The sequence below is a fragment of the Thamnophis elegans genome, chromosome 11 (assembly GCF_009769535.1).
Source record: "Thamnophis elegans isolate rThaEle1 chromosome 11, rThaEle1.pri, whole genome shotgun sequence".
NCBI classification, from domain to species: domain Eukaryota; kingdom Metazoa; phylum Chordata; class Lepidosauria; order Squamata; family Colubridae; genus Thamnophis; species Thamnophis elegans.
In genome coordinates this window covers 38,224,159-38,245,071 of record NC_045551.1, presented here as the reverse complement: position 1 = coordinate 38,245,071, position 20,913 = coordinate 38,224,159, and the positions used below count along the sequence as shown (strand labels likewise).

The 20,913-nt window shown below is 36.4% G+C and overlaps 1 protein-coding gene across 1 annotated transcript in view; it reads right to left on the bottom strand.

Annotated features, from left to right (window-relative positions):
• Positions 1 to 20,913, bottom strand: part of SH3RF3 (SH3 domain containing ring finger 3) — a 218,529-nt gene that overhangs the window by 106,093 nt on the left and 91,523 nt on the right. The window lies entirely within an intron of this gene.

Below are 20,913 nucleotides of genomic sequence, written 5' to 3'. Positions count from 1 at the left end.
ATGTAGAGCACATTGCAGTACTCCAGCCTAGAGGTCACAAGGGCACGAGTGACTGTTGTGAGAGCCTCCCGGTTCAGGTAGGGGCGCAACTGGTGCACCAGGCAAACCTGGGCAAATGCGCCCCTGGTCACAGCTGACAAATGGTGTTCGAAAGTCAGCTGTGGGTCCAGGAGGACTCCCAAGTTGCAGACTTCTCTGTCTGTTGTGTCAATTCAAGAAAAGCAATTCCCTACAGGCCCCATCTATACACAATTGTCATTTGAGAAGTCAGAAGGAGGCATTTTTAATCACCTTCCCAATGTTTTGTGATTTCCTCCCTATAGAAACTGGTCTATAGTTCTTACTGCAGTGAAAAACTGTGAAACTACAAGAGAAAAGCCACCCACATTCTAATTTATTTGTCCAATTTTAACTACAGTATATAGCATAATTGTGTCCCTTTGTACTGAAGAAAATTATTCAAAACCTCTCAGTTTTCCCCAGTATAAACCATATTCAATTATTATAATTATCCTGATACACTTTTATAATCTTGTTGAGAGCTGTAGCTTGTACACTGAGAATCCACATTGTAAGTCATGAAAAATTATCAGGCTTTCTGAGATCATAATTAGTTTGTATGAACATGAAATGAGGAGACAGAGCAGGTTGCATTTTCCAGAGCCCATTCACATTGCCAGTTTTTCTTAACATCAAACAGATCCTAGTAGCCACTAGCTCATTGCCGAGCACAGCAGAAAGAAAGAAATTCTACCCCAAATCATTTGTACACCACTACACCAATCCCAGGCACTGCTGGTCATATATGAAAACAGAGCAATAAAAGTGTATTTGGCTTTTTCACAGTCTGAACCCAGACTGGAATTTCCTGCCTAGAGACTTGTGCTTTCTCTTACTCAATGCTCTTTGATGTTTTAATTCATCTTCTAGGCTTTACTTTTCAAATTTTAAGTCTTACTGCTTTGTCCTTCTTTTTTATAATTAGGAATTAAAGAATTTAGTGTACCCTATATTTTGATTGTATTGTTACTATGTTTAGATACATGTTCTTTTTCCATGAACCTTTGGAAAAAAATGGATTTTTAAAAATAGAATACAGGATATTTTATACATAAACTATCACTCTGCTGATATTGTGAGAAGTAACAATAAAAAGCGAGAAGCTTCAAAATAGAGCAAAGAAACATATGAGGAATCCTAGTAAATTATATAGAATGTCCAGTATATTTTACTATATATTTTATAAGTATACTGGAAGAAAGAATCATAATGCTTTATGATATTTAAGTAGCTTTTGTTTTTAAGCTTTTGTCTTTCAATTATGTTTTTTTATTTCACTTTGTGAGGCAAAAGGATTGTCCAAGGATTTGTCTGATAAATATTCACAAGTCCTGAGTACATGAAGCATATAAGATAAGATAAGATAAGATAAGATACTTTATTTGTATGCCGCCCTTTTCCCTGGGGGGACTCAGGGCAGCTCACAGTTCAGGGGGAGGGGAGGACAAACCAAGTTACATATAAGACAATACATCATTAAAAGCACAACATTCATACTATTCGGGCAGGGTTAAGGTCTTTAGCCCCAGGCCTGTCGGGACAGCCAGGTTTTTAGGGCTATGCGGAAGGTCTGGAGGGTGGTGAGGGTACGAATCTCCACGGGGAGTTCGTTCCATAGGGTCGGAGCTACCACAGAGAAGGCTCTCCTCCGCGTGGTTGCCAGTCGACATTGACTGGCTGATGGAACTCGGAGGAGGCCTAATCTGTGGGATCTAATTGGTCGAGTGGAAGTGATTGGCAGTAGGCGGTCTCTCAAGTACCCAGATCCAATACCATGAAGGGCTTTGTAGGTGACAACTAGCACCTTGAAGCGTACCCGGAGATCAACAGGTAGCCAGTGCAGCTCGCGGAGGATAGGTGTTATGTGGGTGAAACGAGGTGCACCCACGATCGCTCGCGCGGCCGCATTCTGGACTAGCTGAAGTCGCCGAATACTCTTCAAGGGCAGCCCCATGTAGAGCACATTGCAGTACTCCAGCCTAGAGGTCACAAGGGCACGAGTGACTGTTGTGAGAGCCTCCCGGTTCAGGTAGGTAAAGGTAAAGGTTCCCCTCGCACATATGTGATAGTCATTCCCAACTCTAGGGGGCGGTACTCATCTCTGTTTCAAAGCCAAAGAATCAGCGCTGTCCAAAGACATCTCTGTGTCATGTGGCCGGCATGACTAAATATCTTCCCATCAAAGGTGGTTCCTATTTTTCTACTTGCATTTTTGATGTGCTTTCGAACTGCTAGGTTGGCAGAAGCTGGGACAAGTAACAGGAGCTCACTCCATTACGCAATGCTAGGGATTTGAACTGCCGAACTGCCTACCTTTCTGATCAACAAGCTCATTGTCTTAGCCACTGAGCCACTGTGTCCCCCATGTATGAGTATGAGATTTCACAAATATGTTTCCTGTACAAGACTATGAAATAATTGGAACATTTTTCAAAATGTACTATAGAGTTATTATCTTTGATGTAATAATAAAATAAACATTCTAGATTTTAGCAATAGGTTGAGGGAAGAGAAATGCACTTTATAATGTTTTAGTGCTGTATATATTCATATCCAATATTGTATGGAATAATCCCAGGGTGTTCACTGTCTATAATAGTGTTGTGAGTCGAGGATGGGTTTGAAAAAGAATTTAATATAACTAAATGATTCTTAAGCCAAAAAAGCATCCCTTGTTAAAGAAATGTCTGATAAAATATAGTTTAAACGATAATTTTAGGATACGATGCTAAGCTCAGTTTGTGCACTGTAAGTCAAAATAAGTTTGCAATCATAATGTTCTCTCTCTAGAAATGCATCCTGTGATGAGTGGATTTTGACTTTCTGCTGGCCATTATGCACAACATTATATAATACAATAAATCTCCAGTGATTTACTTCAAAAGGGAACTAATCCTGGTATGCACTCTGTCCTTGGAACCTTTTAGGAATCATAGTTTGGGGGAGATTGTAGTAAAATTGTATGAATACCAGTAGAAAAGTTCATTAGGCTTTGGTTTATAAGAATTAGGAAGTTGCACATTGTAAAGAATGATATGTAAAAGGACACATATAGAGTACGACCCACCTTAAATTAACCATCTATTAAAATCCCATCAATACTAGTATATGATAGGAAAGCATGTTTTTACGGGCTCTCTTGTTAAAATAAATGAGACTTTGGAGTGCTTAGTGTCATCTGGACCATGCTCTTACAGAACACATTACGAACATTAACTATTCCCTAGAGTGAAAAAAATACCATTATGCTTCAAGAGTGTAAAAGGGTAGTTGTTTTATTGTTCCCCTGATGAATCATGTAAGACAATTTCTCCACTGCTTTGATCAATTTTTCATTTTTTTTATCAATTCACAAGACACATTTCTGAAAATAGCTTGGTCAAAATGTACTATTCCTATGGAAATAGCATTAAGAAATGGCATTATTGACTGCTAAAACCTTGCTGTGAAAATATAGATTGAATATGGATAGAGAATGTCAAATGTAGTGTTTTCTAGTACCTAGGAAATCTCTACTTTAATTTGTATGGTGACAATTCTGTGATTTGCTGTACTGTCCTAACTGGATTGCAGAAGGACAGTAGTTTTGGTTTAATTATGTTACAGGTTTTAAAAGAAGAGTTCAGAGATGTATTGTTTATTTCTTCTTTATTTCTTTTAGAGTAAAATCCACTCACAGATTATTATATTCCCAGATAGAATGTATGTTTGCACATAAGGATCTCTGAATCTTCTTTTTTCTTTTATTTCCAAAGTTAAAATGCAAACTTCATCCAAAAGAAGAAGAAAACAAAGCAAAAACTAAACAAGACAAAATGTGTATAGAAAAAGTAAACATACACATATATTGTCTCCTCTAGTTGAATACTAATTAATGTCTTTTAACAATAATAGTTTCATCCCTTGCAAAACAGATCTACAATTTATAAACTTCTGCAGCTCTATTTACCCAGCTACTTGATCTATCATCTATTTATTGTAAAAGAATAGCCTACAACAAAATTAAACTTCACAATCCCTCTGTTAACAATGTATTATTGTTGAAAGTCCACAATGGCTTCTAGTTTACCATAAACCATAAACTGCAATCCTTATTTCTAATCAGTCAATATCCTGATTCTTAATAATAACACTTCCCATTGAAATTATAACTGGTATCTTCCTAAGCATTTGGATCTCATTCCCCATAGCTCTCTGTTGTGAATATCTCTGTAACACTTGTTTTCAGAAAGTTTTCGTACAAATTGAATTACAGCACCTCTTAAGCCTATTCCACAATCTCTGTCAGTTTTCTTAAGACAGTCCAGTTCATCACTGATCCATATTGCCATATCTAAGCCTTTTAAAATTCATGCTCCTTTCAGCCTTCTCCAATGAGCCTTCGACTTTTGAAAAGAAAAATCCTTCTCCTTCAGTTCTGTCAGCAGCAAATTGACTTCCAATCCACCCAACTACAAGTCTGACTAAGCTGTTATTATTTGCATCTAAATATCATCCTTAGGTTGATTTATCTGTTGTTAAATCATTAAATCTTTTATGTAAATTTTCATCCAGAGGTTGTAAATTGAAAAGCATTTTTTCAAAGACTTCCAAGAAGGAATTAAATTGATCTGGCTTTATTGTTGCTTCCATTTTTAATATAACACAAATTTCTTTTATAGCCAGACTTTCACAACAAAACATAGGTAATTCCTCTTAAGAGCAAAGGAAGTAGATATTCTGTAACAAAATTCCTATCTCTTTAAAGAAAAAAAAAAGACCAGAAATAAAAAGAAAAAGAAAATAACACAATTCTTTTAAAAACTAGTAAAATGCAAATGTCTTGTAGTGGAAATCCAATGTAAACATAAGTGAAATCAAATATCACTTTCATTATCAAGGAGAATGTTTTTGCACTGTCTTTGTTTCTATGTCACATTTGTTTCATAATTCTAAAGAAAGCAATAAAACAGGTAAAAAGTTCACAGACTAGCAAAGGGATATAAACTAAATCAGCATTCAACCTGATGATTATTTAGAGATGTAAGTAAAAAGAAAAAAAATCAAAGTGTGTTGTTTAAAACAAAAGTATGCCTAAGAAACAAACACTGATAGGAAAATATGGCGATCTGATCCTCCAACTACTCTTACCGAGAGTTGCAACTATCTGCATTACTCTTCCAAGATAAGTACATGGTCTTCTGAAGGTTGTCTCCGGTCATTTCCAAAAGAACCAAATTTGGCAGCAAAGTCAGCTGTTTGTCAGCATGAGAAAAAAATCATCCAGCTGCTCAGCACACCATTTTCTGGAGAACCCCCAGGATCTCTGAATCTTCTGCTGAAAAATCAGGAGTTGGAGCAAATCTTAACAGATGAATAAGCTTGGCAAAAGCCTAAGCTCAAAATAACTATCAGGATCCTTTTTTACAAATATTTATTTTTTGACAATTTTTAAAAGTGTTTTAAAACGTAAACGTTATCCTGAACAAATATCTTCGCACAGAATATACCTATTCTTTTATTTAACTGTTTTTTTCCTGGCATTATGCCAGTTAAATCTCAGCAGGTGTCTGGCTGACCTGGTCCAAGCTCAGAAGCTAAACAGGGCTGGGAGTATTTGGGCCACTCATAAACAATGAAAAAACAAAACAAAACAAAAAACCCTGAAAGATCGCAGTGACAATCCACTTCCCCTTCCAAGAAATGACATACACATGTCCATGAAGCCACCAAGAACTGAGATTGGCTGAAACTTCCAGTTGAATGAATCAGTTGTGCTGAAATGAATTCAAATTCAAATTCAGGAGATACCCAAAGGTATATGCTCTGGCTGAATACCACCTCTGGTATTAAGGTTCTGGAGAACCGGTAGTGGAAATTTTTAGTCGTTTGGAGAACCGGCAAATAGTCTGGCCCCGCCTCCACTGCCTCCCAGCCTCTCAGATGATCTTCTTGTGTTGCCTTGAACAGGAGAACAGAGCTGGAAAGCAGGTTAATGGGATTGGGAGGGAATGGGGATTTTGCAGTATCCATATCCTGCCACACCCACATAGCCATGCCCACAAAGTCACATCATGTCCACAAAGCCACGCCCACAGAACCAATAGTAAAAAAAAATTGAATCCCACCACTGGAGATATCCAAGGGCAGGGGTGAGATTCAGCAGGTTCTGACAGGTTCTGGAGAACCGGTAGTGGAAATTTTGAATAGTTCAAAGAACCGGCAAATGTCACTTCTGGCTGGTCCCCGAGTGGGGTGGGAATGGAGATTTTGCAGTATCCTTCCCCTGCCATGCCCACCAAGCCACGCCCACCAAGCCACACCATGCCCACCAAGCCATGCTCACAGAACCGGTAGTAAAAAAATTGAATTTCACAAGTGCCCAAGGGTAGATGTTATGCGATCTTTCATTTCTGCAGGAAGGTACAATGTGAAGCCACAGTTGGGAACAAATTTCATTCAATTCAAGTGGAACTAGTAAGTCTGTAAATTTGCATGATATTTTTAATCTTAATGAAAAAGCCTAAAGCAGCATTTGCCTTTGTGCCATCTTATCCTAATTACTTACTTTTGCTATATATATTTCTTAGATTTATAGGCTACCAGATTCCAACACGAATCTACCTATTCTTTCTATATAGCACATATTCCTTTTTTTCTTATAATGTACTTTGGGTGGCATTATTGACAACTAATTTCATTGATAGGGTTTGTTATGAAAGCCAAATTTACTTGGCTTTGTTTTATTTTACTTTCATTCTTGTAGACCAGGTACTCCCAGCCCTACTTAACTTCTGATCACAAAATCATAGATGCTCTATTTTAGTTGAAATTGCAACTACACTTTTTCTTACCATCAAACTAAAAATAAAGAGTTTCTCCTCTAAAGCTCTGAAAGAGTTTCAACAAAGCACGCTGGGTTTTAATTGGATCACTTGGGAATCATTCAGATATAAACCCCAGATTTATGCTAATGATAACCTACAAACTTTTTTGTTCTTTCTTCATTTCATGAAACCAAGAAATAATTAACATATATTAATTTGTATGTATATTGTAATTTTAGAAGACTTTTAAAGTATCCTCTTTTAAAAGTATTCTCTTATGCAATATGATTCTATAAATTTAAAGAGACTGTAAAAAGTCATTCATGTTTCTTCTGTAGTCTGACAATTTGTTTTTTAGATTAATCTCCTTCACTTCTATAAATTTTAATGGAATACTATTTGAACAAAGCATTTCTTCTCATGCCTTGCTCTCAGGTTTCTTTTTTATATGACTCATATTTCCTCTATAATTTTATTTAACCACAAGCAGAATTAACTTCTCCTGAACTACTGTATGTTCTGGGTCCCCTAGACTAGAAAACTTCCAACTATTAATCACATTGTAGTTCCTCTCTCAATCTGTGCACTAATTATTTTTGTAATCCATTTCCATGATAACAAAAGGCCACAGGAATCTCTGTGTCTTAGCCATTATTCTGTACAACAATAGAATTTTTTTTATTTAATAGTTAAAACATTTTAATTAATTTTTGTACAGCTTTGTAATCAGCGACTGCTGTGTATTGCACGCATCACTGGGTCTGGGATACTTTGAAGACTTTCATGAAGGATATTAATTATATTTGCTGAATCTTATCATTCATTACCAGATATGGCCTGTGAATAGATTTAGGGAAAACCTGTCAGATCATAATCAAAGTCTAAGATTTAAAATATTGGGCTTCATCAAAATCCAATGCTTAGAATAAAAACCTAGAAAAAGACAATTATTTTATGCTGTGCTTACAAATGCCAGCATTTTCCTGTTGGTTATCTTCTGGAAACAGAATGATGGACTCTATGAATCCATCTGTCAAGATAATGACATACAGCACACTAGTGCTGTATGGGTCTTCATCATCATTTCTTAAAGGAACATTTCTATTTAAAATGTCCCAGAATTCAAAATGGCCAGATTAAACTGACTTCATTTATATTAACAGAGCTACAGAAAACTCTCCAAGTCTCCTCTTCTCAGAAGTTATTTATTGTTCATAAATTCACAGCCAACTGACAGAAAAGGGCACGATGGAACTAATTTAACATTTCTTTGGTCAGATTATGTTCACATCTGAATGAAAAATCAGTACAAAAAAAAGTGGAGCAAAATTTATTATTTTACTGAAATGGTCATGGGTTAGGTTATCATACATCTTGTGCTTGTGGCAGGAAGATTAATTTTCAGACTTGTTCACATGAAAGACATTTGGGCCAGATGACTTTGCCTTTTCAGAGGCCTTAAGCTTTAAATATCCGGCTTTTTCTCTAAATCATTTTGGAGAGAAAAGTGAAGCTAAAGAAATGGGTGCAGCACCTTAAATTGAATTGTTAAATGCAATTTTCTTCAGATTATGATGGAATCGGGAATATATTTAATGTCTTACTAGCACTTTATATTTTAAGGTAGACTAGCCATATACGGAATACAGACCTAATTCTGTGCCTTTGACATTCCTACCATAGCAATCTCTGACTCCCTCCAGATTTCTATCAAAAGGAATCTAGTCAGGAAAAAAATAATGCAAAGGTCTATAACCCAAACAAGTTGAAACAAGTCTGATGTTTGTGATATATTTCACAAGTCCAATTGGGAGACCAAGGCATGAGTGACCAAGTGCAAGACTACTTGTCCACGAAAGGGCATAATCGGTACATGACATAGAGTTGGGCAAAGGCCCTCCTGGCCCCAGCTGCCACCTGCTCTTTGAGTAAGAGCTGTGAGTCCAGGAGGATCTCCGGATTATGCACCGGGTGTGTCTGAGATATGCAACCTCATCCAAGACAAAAGATGATAAGCTCCTGGATAAAGAGGGGCCCACCCACAATCACTCTATCTTACTGGGGTTCAGTTGAAATCTACCTGTCGATTCCAAATAGCATCCAAAATTAAATCAGAGTCCAAGGAAAGGATTCCTCAAAGTTCCAATTTATTAAGAGAGCCATGTTGGCACATCTGGGAAAACCCAAATCTGAAAGCTTCCTGGTTTTCCCCACCAAGTTGAAAGTTCAGGATCTTGCCCCCACACCCACAAGCCCACCACATGGTTGTGGGAATAATTACAGAGAAATGCTCCCACAGGATGTCCCATAGTGTACATGAAACAATGAAAGCACATGGGAATGTGGAAAACAGGATGAATGAATCCTAAAAATAACTGGCCATAGCCAGCTCTGGCCCTAAGTGATAACATTGTATGCTAATGAGTGTAATAAGAATAAAAGGGGCTTTCAGAGTCTGTTCTGAGCTCTCTTCCCGAGACATCTTGCCTGAGTGTCTTATTCCTCATGAGAGACCACCACACATGGTCCAATCTTCCAATCTTCATGTGAATATTTTGACTGTGAATTGTTCATACTTGTACATTACATTATATCTGAAAAATGAAGGATAATTTAAAATAGTCTAATAAATATAAGATTGTGACTAAAGTGCCACGCTGGCAGTTCCACCCATCCAGTTCCAGTCAGGTACAGAGGTGTAGAGACAAAGGATGACCTTGGATTCTAAAAAGGAATTTTATTTTGGCTATATAGCATTTAACTCCATACCACCCCTCCCATTTTCCCACAAAAGAAACACATAGTAGAATAATAGAAAGGCCAAAGATCCAAAATGGAGTATGGCTGCAGGCCTGACACTACCGTTCCTCATCTAGATTCCTACCGCTTCCAGGCAACCATTGCATTACTCACTTCACCGGGGATGATAATATATAACTGAGATACATAACATATGTGCTCTATACAGCTGATCTTTGCACAAAAATATTACAGGATAGCAGTCTCCAGGGAGCGTGAGTGCCAGGAATGAAGGGGATTAACAGCAAGGTCCCAACTATAGAAATTATATTTTTATATTTTAATTCCATGTGTCTTTTTAATTCTTTATTATTCATTTATATAACTTGCATTTTTAGAATATACCTGGTCTTTTATGCTTTTCCTTTCTGCCAATGGCCTAGGCAGGAAGTGAAATGTCTTTGGTACTTTTTTTGGATCAACAGAGTATTGTGGTTATAAGATTATACTCCGTTTTTTTTTTAAGGATGAATATTATCTTGGAAGATGATCCAAGGATTAAATTTATTTCACCAAATCATATAAAAACCTGTCCTAATCTTACTCTTAATTCTGAATAACTATCCTTACTTCCTTTTCCTGATTCCTGTTTCTTCTCAACTTTAACAATGTACATGTTCTTGCTTTATGACTATTCCTGTCTTGGATCTTAAGCTATGTCTGGTTTTGATTATGAACTGTTTCTGACTCATTTGGTATGTTGGAATTAAAACTTGCATGGTCCATGACTTGACTGCTTTGAGACCTCATATTCCTCATATTTTAGATATGCTTGACGGTCTGCTATTTTAACAGCTCAACTCCTGAATTATTATGCCATATTATGATTATTTCATGAGAATATTTTGACTATGAATAATTAGTTGTTCATACTTGTACATTACAGCACAGCTGAAAAATGAAGGATAATTTAAAATAGTCTAATAAATATAAGATTGTGACTAAAGTACCAGTTGAAAATGCTTAATATATTGGATTTTCTGAATGTTCTTTATGTGATCCAAATTTGGAAATACTGTGAGCATAGGTATTTTAGTTCAGCTTTGTAAAAACCACCACCAGCTATATACATTGAAAAAAGTAAGGTTCTACATTTAGGCAAGAAAAACAAAATGCACAGGTACAGTATAGGTGGTACCTTGCTCAATAGTAGTAACTGTGAGAGGGATCTTGGAATCCTAGTGGACAACCATTTAAATATGAGCCAGCAGTGTGCAGCAGCTGCCAAAAAAGCCAACACAGTTCTAGGCTGCATAAACAGAGGGATTGAATCAAGATCATGTGAAGTGTTAATACCACTTTATAATGCCTTGGTAAGGCCACACTTGGAATACTGCATTCAGTTTTGGTCATCAGGATGTAAAAAAGATGTGGAGACTCTATAAAGAGTGCAGAGAAGAGCAACAAAGAGGCTAAAACATATGAGGAACGGTTGCAGGAACTGGGTATTTCTAGTTTAATGAAAAGAAGGACTGGGGAGACACGATAGCAGTGTTCCAATATCTCAGAGGTTGCCACAACGAAGAGGAAGTCAAACTATTCTCCAAAGCACCTGAGGGCAGAACAAGAAGCAGTGGGTGGAAACTAATCAAGGAGAGAAGTAATTTAGAACTGAGGAGGAATTTCCTGACAATTAGAACAATTAATCAATGGAACAGCTTGCCACCAGAAGCTGTGAATGCCCCAACACTGGAAGTCTTTAGGAAGATGTTGGATAGCCATTTGTCTGAAATGGTATAGGGTTTCCTGCCTAGGCAGGGGGTTGGACTAGAAGACCTCCAAGGTCCCTTCTAACTCTGCTATTGTATTATATATAGGTTTTTGGTTATTCGGGTTTTCTCCCGCGTAAAATTGGTGGTGTCTTGGCGACGTTTCGACGAAGTCTCATTCGTCATCTTCAGGCTTCGTGCTTCCAGCTTCCGGAGCAATATATATATATACACACACAAACATATGCACAACAATAGAGATCTGAATTTGAATTTTTATGCATTAAAAGAAGTACAGAAATACAGTCTTAAATTTGGTGTGAAATCATTTGATTGTATCAACTATTTTAATGAACCTTAATACAGAATCTAATCATTTATTTCAATTGCTTATATCTGTGATATTTCAAAAACTAAGTGAATGGTATAAATTCCTATGCTTGACTGAGGAAGAATTTTGTAAAAGGTATTTAAAGCTAAGAACAGGCTTTTTAATAACTGTATTTAACTAAAACAACTAGCCGAGAAATCTGAATGAACAGCAGAATTCAGGACTTTGGAGAATGACGATGGAAATGAGAAATGCAGATTAGAGTGAAAAAGGGATAAGCTTAACAACTGCACATATTAAGGAAGTACATAATTCTAAGGACATGAATTACTTGAAGGCTTCCACCATTCATTAGAATGTCCTTCTAAAATTGGAGCTATATTTAAAATCAACTCAGGCAAAAAGGGGAAGAAGATAATTGCCTACTCTAATAGAGCTCATCAATCAAATGGGATATTCTCACTAAACTAATAATAACAAAGCAGCAAATCATTCTCACGTTTCTATGACCAAGGGTCAGCAATCAAGGGTCATTACTTTCACCAAAGGCTATGCATAAACCAGAAACTCATATAGTGTAGTAATACTAAATGGAAATCTGAGGAAGTCAAGGCCATAGAAATCCTAGCAATATTTCAGAACTATGTGAGGGAGTGTTCCAAATGGTAGAAGATATTATAATATGCAGACATAATTTAGAATTATTGCAGCCTCTGTATTTAGGACATTACTGACACTCATTTTTTAATAACCTCAGTTTCTAAAGATCAGTACAATGAAGGAAAAGCAGGTACAGAAAATTCCATGAGAATTAGACATGCAGCAGAGGATGATACAAATACACTATATAGTACCAAGTCCCATTTGGAGTCAGAAAATCATCTAAGCCAGACTACAAAGAAATTAGATAAGCAATAAGAAAGCAGCAACACATGCCAATGCAATAAAAAAACATACTATTAAAACTTGCTACATTGGTGCATTTGTTTTGTGTTGCTTTGGTAAAAGAAAAAAACCCCTGCTTTATGAAAATATTATCTTCTTCTTAAGTTGATTTCCAACTTTGCTTGTTGGAGGCCCTGGGAAGGTTGAGAATGACCCCACATAACCCCAGAATACTACAAATGTTCTAAATACATGCCAGTAGCCAAGCACTCAAATGCTAATCATGTGATCATGGGAACCCTGTGATAGTGATGAGTGCTACTAACAGTTGTTAAAAAAACTAATCAGTCAAGGTCTGAGTCAAGGGATATTTGTACAACCATTGAAACTAGGTAGCCCTCAACTTACAATCACAATTGAACCCAAAATTTATGTTCTTAAGTGAGATATTTGTTAAGTAAATTTTGCCCTATTTTATGATTTTTCTTGCCGCATGTGTTAATCACTGCAGTTGTTATATTAGTAACACGGTTGTAAAAGTGAACCTGGTTTCCTCATTGGCTATGCTTGTCAGAAAGTCACAAAAGGGGATCACATAACTCCAGGACACTGTAATGGTCATAAACGTGAATCAGTTGTAAATCACATGACCATGGGAATGCTACAATGGTCACAAGTGTGAAAAATGGTCATGTCACTTTTTTCAATGCTGTTGTAACTTTGAACGGTCACTAAATTAACTGTTGTACATTGAGGACTACCTGTAGTTGTTTCCACAAAATAATGCATCAATGTCTTTCATAAATGGAAATTCAGCTGCAGTCAATTTGAGCAATTTAAGACTTCTAAATATTCAGGAATTATATTCCAATCTTCTCATACCTGGAAGGAGTAAGAAAAAGCTACCTTATTTTGTACACAAATACAATAAAAATCTAATACGATTATCAGATTCGCTCCTTATGACTACAATAGAAATTACAAAATTATCTTGTTATTTATAATTACTTTTAAAATGTAATTCACTTAATTCATATGTATATGAAGAAAATTGCCCCCTAGAATTGTCAGCTTGTGAAGATACTTAAAATAAAAGCCCCAGAGGAAATTAGGTTGAGGATATAACTCCATGCACCATTAATCCAGAAAGTCCATTTTTCTTTCTCACGTATTTGTTTCAATTAGAGTTCGGTGAATCATTTTCACAGCCCCAGAGAGAACTTAAAGCAAGCACCATCCCTGTTAGAAGATAATTTAGAATATATATGGCACTGCTCTTTTAGTATCTTGTCAGTCAGAAACATGAGAATGGAAAAATGAATTAAAGTAAATGAGTGCATACTGGAATTTTGAAAATCTGTGCATAGAAATATATTTGAGCAATAAAAAAACCTAACCTTTCTTTAGGCAGTATTTCAAGACCTCATTTAATCTCAGCCACAGAGGAATACAGTATCATCACTGTATTATTTGAAATGCACACGAAAGAGAGACAGAAAGATTTATTTAACATCTGTCATCTGAAATGTATTTTAAACACGAAGTGATCCCACAGTCTTCTTAAGAGTCATTTCTATTGTGGAAACTCTTTATAAATCACATGAGTAAAAAAAATTGTTATAATGTGCACAAAAACATACAAAATACAAAAACATAATAACATTTGCTTTCAAAAGCAAAAACAAACCCTAGAAAGTAAACAGCATATATTTGTTTCAAAACAAACTTACAGGCATAGAGAACAAAATAGCAGTCCAATGAGAAAAACGTTCTTTCTTAGTGTAACATAAAATATAGACTTAAGCTTTTTATTTCAATTTGATTTCCTTCAGTGAATTTTTAAATAGCTGATATAAGCAGAATTGAAAGAGCTTTACAGCATATCCTAATCTCAGCTGTGGTTATAAATCTAGTATACAGGTAGTGCTTATTTAGTAATCACCCGCGAACATCATAAATATGAGCATTGGTTGCAAAGTTACTTTTTCATCATTGTTAAAACTGCCAATCACCTCCACTAGACCGATTAGATCCCACAGATTAGGCCTCCTCCGAATTCCATCCGCCGGCCAGTGTCGACTGGCGACTACCCGGAGGAGAGCCTTCTCTGTGGCTGCTCCGACCCTCTGGAACGAACTCCCCGTGGAGATTCGAACCCTCACCACCCTCCAGGCCTTCCGCAAAGCCCTTAAAACCTGGCTGTTCCGACAGGCCTGGGGCTAAAGAGCTGTTGCCCCCGTCTCAAATGGTATGACTGTTGTGTGTTTTTAAACTATGCATTGTTATGTTTCGTTTTTTGTCTGTACCCCCCTTCCCTGATTTGAATTGTGAGCCGCCCTGAGTCCCCTTCGGGGGAAAATGGCGGCATATAAATATAATAAAATCCAAAATCCAAATAGTCGCTAAGCAAGACAGACACTAAATGAGGGTAACTTGTCATGAATGTTATGATAAACATATTGAAATTCTTGACCCAATTTTTATATTTTCACTCCTGACAGTTAAACAGACATTTCACCCTTTTCCTGTTTCCCCATAAATCCTCTTCACATGATTAGTTATGTATGTATGCATGTGTATGCATGTTTAAAATTATACTTTATGCTAAGCGTCTAAAGACATGACTTTATTGAGATTCAGTTGCAAGAAGGAAGGAAGGAAAAGACGGAGGGAGGAAAAAGAAAGGAAGACTGGACAAGCCACATTCCACTGAATGGTGTTGAATCCAAACAGACTCCAGATATTATCTTAAGCAAATACTGGTGTTATTAGCAATCCTAGACTCCATGTGGTTTACTTTGAAGCTCAGGTCATCTCTGAAACAAAACTAAACACATCAGTTCAAAACAATTTTTACACACACTGCATATCTCTTATGAAAGAGATACTTTACTTTAACTACCTGCTTCCTATTCTTCACTAATCCATGGCATGTCTTTTTAGCACATAGCTAATGCCTCTCAAAAGCTAAGAGGTGAGTGAGATGAAGCTTTGCAGAAGCCATTTTGATCCTTCTGCATCTGTTGAACAATTTTTAAACCATGCAGTATTTTGACACAGCCTACTATCAGGTGTTCCTCCTCACATTAGGTCTCCACTAGACTTAGAACATTTCTTTTATGTAAACTCCAAAATAGATTTAAAAAAATAGACGATAGTCTTTGTTATGTCCATTTGTTCAGCAACAATTCAAAGTTACAGATTCATTGAACAAATGCTAGTTATGACTGGTCCTCAAAGTTCTGGCTATTGCAGTGACCCCCTTGGTCACATAATACAAATTCTGGTGCTTGGTGACTAAACCACATTTATGACTGTTACAGTGTCCCATGCTCATGGTCTGCCCTGCAGAAACTGCCTCTGCTCCAATTCTTCCCACCTGCCTACCTCTCTCCCACTTTGGACTCCATTCATTCTTCTCCCTATCTTTGCTACATTCCTAATTGACATTTGCTACTTCTTCCTGTTGCTGCTGGCCTGGGGTAAAACCACTGGGTGAGGGCACAGCTCCATGACTTGCAGTGGCAAGAGGCGGAGCCTCATCTGATGGCAGATCGCTGGAGATCGCAGAGAAGGGAGCAGAGGCAGGTGGCAGAAGGGTGAGTGGAAGAATCCTATTGTGTCCCATTGGAGTGAGGAGTGACAGATTGTGGAGAGTGCTGTGAGACGATGGTGGAAGCATAATGCAGGACAAGTGATAGTGGCTCCCGGGGCAAATGTAATAGCTTTGAGGGGGAAAATGTCCAGATGGCAGTGGAACTGGAGGAAGCAGGGGGATGAAGGCTTCCTGGAGGCATAGTATGCACGCTGCAGCTTGTGTTGGAAGCTGCTGGCACTTCACACTATATCCACAAGATTGTTGTGGCCCACCAGCGGCCAACAGAACTGGCAGCAGAGTCGGACAGTGAGGAGGTTGGGAGGAACATGGGCCAGTCCTGGGGGTGGAGGAAAGCTCAGACGAGGGCTCTGAGTCGAGGCAGATTTAGGGAGGGAGTTAGACAGCAGTGAGGCAGAAGAACAGCTGGGGCTTTTCCCACTGTGCGCATGGGCAGAGCTGCCAGAAGACAAGAACATTTAAGAAAGCAGGGTTGACTTAGAAGTAAAGCCACACCTTGGAAATGATTGGCCCTTCCCATAGGAAACAAAAGAGGAACGAACGGGGAGTAGATTTTTGCAGGAAACAATTTGCTCATTTGGTCAGTTCAAGAGTGGAAAGTTCTGTGTGTGACTTTAAGAGACTCTGAGCCAAGTTTGCCTTGCCCTGCATTTGGAAACTAGTTATCTGGCAACGAGATAAGATGTGTGTGAATTCCTCTGAAACACTATTTACTAAGCCTTGCTGACTGAATGAAAGGAATTCACAGACGTGTAAATAAAAGAGGTTTTGTAGGGATCAAGACTTTGCTTCTTGCTTTCTAAGGTAGCCTAGGTCAGAACAAAGATCACTAATCATCTTTCATGACTGATTATATCCTTGAATCTGGATCTTCCCAGTTCAAGCCCAAGTACGATGACTACTTGTTTTATTTTAGACTAAATGCTGTTTAGTTATTAAGCAGCAAAGTATAGAGTTTATTTATTTATTTTTAATGAAAATAAATCAGGTATATTCATTATTGTGTAAAGTTTATTAGTTTTACTAATTGAAATTAAAGCTATAAGTTGTCCAACACTCTTAACAAACTATTAATGAGAAACAAATGCTTTTCTATTTGTTCAAGAAGACCAGGGGAGGAGGATATCATAGCTAAATAAATATTAAGAACAATTCAATTTTAAATATATTAAGGACATAAATGTTCATTCTGAAAGTTGATATCATGATCTCCTTTTGGTAGTCTTCATGAACATAAACTTAGCCACACATATAAATAGAAGTCAACTAGTGTGTTATCGCTTACAATGAGGTCTGTTATGTAGTAATTATAAATGTCCATCTCCAAAATGTTCTGCATAATTCTCAAGAATTATGTAATTCATTGATTTCTTGGATTGTTGTCATGGTCACAACAAAAGTCTTATTCAAATCTATTTCTACATCATATTTCAAAATGCATTTCCATAATTCAGTAGGCATAAAAATGCACAGCATGAATTACCACAGCAAATCTAGAAAGTAATTGTAAATCTTAAATTATTTTTTTTTTTAAATAAAGACAAATTGCAATGTATTACTGGAAAAGAACATAATATTCTACAATACGAATCTTTTGATGTGAAAACAATATACTTAGAAATAAATTGATACGGCATTCAACTGAGGATAATTCACAGACCTGAATGAATACCAATAATAATGTTGAATGTTGAACATTGATACATAATATCCAAAGAATTGGAAATAAATACACTGAACAGAAATTGTTTTTAAAAATCTCCTTGAATACCAGATTTTAGAATCATACAAATTGCTTTTCAATATTAATAATTTTCAAACAAGATGTGCTATATCCAATGGAATAAGCAAAAATATTCATAATTAATCTTTATTGTTTCTACAATTCTATAGATAAAAAGCATAATCCTAAAATATGCTTTTTAAGTTGAGTTGTTAACCCTAACTTATTCTTAAATACTGTTCTTCTTGTTTAAACAGCATATGTGGCTCTTGCTGTAAATAAGTACAAACTTTCTGACAATTGTCTATCCAATGGAAAGCAAGGAGTTTAATGGATTTCAGTTCTTGGATTTAAATATTAAGTGTTAAATTAGAAAGAGATCTAAATCCATCTGATGATGACAGATTAGCTCATATATACATGGATGTTTATATGAAAAAGTTCTAAACGTATTCCAAAATAATGATATTTCCTAGCATACATAAGTATAAAAAAGGTTTGCCTGAATTACTTTGAAGAGGGATTGATTTTATATACCTGTATTTTCAAAGTAAATTCTTACAATTCATTTAATTTAAATCATCTTTTGCTCAACATCATCTTCCCATTTTCTTCTTGCCAAAACACAGAAATGCACCTTGAGCAGGTGAAAATTTTAGAAACCGGTGTCTGTGTAAAGGGTAGCAACCACAAGCATTCCATTTTGCATTTAGTTTGACTTGCCCATGGCTGCTGCACCCAGCCCAAACTTATAACTGATAGAGCTGAATAAACCCTCCAGATGTTCTTTGGAATGTGGTAGAGCTGAATAACTCACTTCCAGCTACTAAAAGAATCATAAGGTTTCCTGCTCAGACAGCTGCTTTGAAAGTTGTTGCTGGCTATTTCTGCCTATATATCCACACAGATCCACTGACTTCTTAATGGCATTCTCAACACTGTCACTCTATATTCCCTGGATTTTTGGGGTGAAGGATGACAATTCATGTAGCATAAATAGGCATTTGCAAAAAAGATACCATCAAAGAGGCAATTCCCCCCATCAAATTAGTTCCAGAAATTTAAAACAGGAAATAGTTTTGTGGGTTGCAACTATAATGCACATCATTTACATTAATATTACATAATTTTTCAAAACGTACTCATTAATTTCTGATGCTGCTTTATGCAAAGATCTGTGGTGAATTGAGATGCTTTTTTTCTTGTCTTAATAGAGCATCTGTGTAATGCCACATTTCTCATGCACGTTTCCACAGTTTAGTATAAAATGAGCCTTTGCTAATTCCAAAATTCATTTTCAAGCTCATGAACAATAAGTCAAAATGATCAGATGATTATGAACCAGCTGGCCCTGCTTATTTATACAGCCAAAAATCATTTCTATAAACAGGTGTGGGCTCCACTGTCTCTTCCCCCCCATCCCCAGTTTATTATGACTAACAACTGGACTATATTGCTTCAAGTCAAATTCATTGCTTGTAGAAATAATGGAAAGGTTTACATATACTTTGGTTCTGAACATTTTATTTTTGGAATTGACATGCAGTAATTTTTCTCACTTAAAGAAATAGTAACGACTTAATTTTATCTGGGACACAGAGATTCAAACTGTATCTTGAAATGGACCGTGTAAGTTAAGAAGTTACTTGGTCCTTTCTTGGGTTGCATAGCTTTGTTTGAGTTCTACAGTGCATAGGTTGCTTAAAGGTGTGATAATGTGAATAATTAAATTAAGCTAAGTCAAATAGAGTGTGAATAAAGAGTAATTTTCATGCGTCTATAGAAATCATGTTTGGCATTAAAAGGACAAGCCTGAAAAAGCCTGAGGACACACTGCCTTTCTTCTGCTGTCCCAGTTCTCTGTATGCAAGGAGATTGTATCAGAAGGTTTCAATTTTATCATTAAACTAATTGCAGTTCCCAATCACATGTGAATTCAGAAAATGTAGTTTGTACTAACGATAGTTAACATATTAAAATATCAAATACATAATTTAATTCTAGCTCCTTCTTTTTCAATCCCTGCTGAATCTGTCAAAATACTTGTATATAATTTTAAAAGAACAAGTACTCTTTATCTGGTCTTTTAGGTATGACAAAAGCTTTGCATTAGGGGAAATGTCAGGCAACGTGGCAGTGCATATATATATACATAAGAAGACAGCTGGGAGTAGCTCCTAAGCAGCTGCTACATAAGCCTGGAAAAAGATGCAGCTGCCTTAACAATTCAAAAAGAGATACTTTGTACACGACACCTGTGCATTTGTAGCATTGCTTTTAAAGGATCTGTACTGCTGCGCTCTTCAACATAAACCCTTGGAATGTTTGATGATCTTCAAATACTAAATATACTTGTTGATTTCTTTCATTTCTGAAAATGTCATTACTTATTTTTGCAAAAAAAAAAAAATCTTTTACAAAACAGACAGTTGTATGAAAGAAACAGAAAATTACGACCAGTTAAATTTTATAATGTGTTAAATGTCAGATACTTAAAAAACATAGATATTCAGTAAGGATACAACATAACTATCTTAAAACCTGGTAGTTGTCACATAAAATTGAAACACTACAGTAAGTGGATTGAGTTAAAACTCATTGTTGTAGACCTCAAAAGCATTCAATGATTAATATGAACAATACAATACAACACACAGTTATCCAATAACCTTCTCAGGTACTAATGCATAGGCATGGTCACACAAATATTTACCTAAATCACACAAGTTGTGATGGAAAATTGTGGAATTATGAGAGTTTCATAACTATCAGTATCAATCCAAAAACTACTATGTACTCAGTTAGTCAGCTACTCTGCACCAACAAGTCTTGCCAAAATTGGGGGAAAAAAGACTTTTATCTAAGCAAAGGCTAATTGTTAGGTCTAGAAGAAAAATTACGTTTATGTTGAGTGCTGGTTTAACATAAAATATTACTATATAAAACTATTCTGAGATGAACATCCTAAAGTAACATGAAGCAGA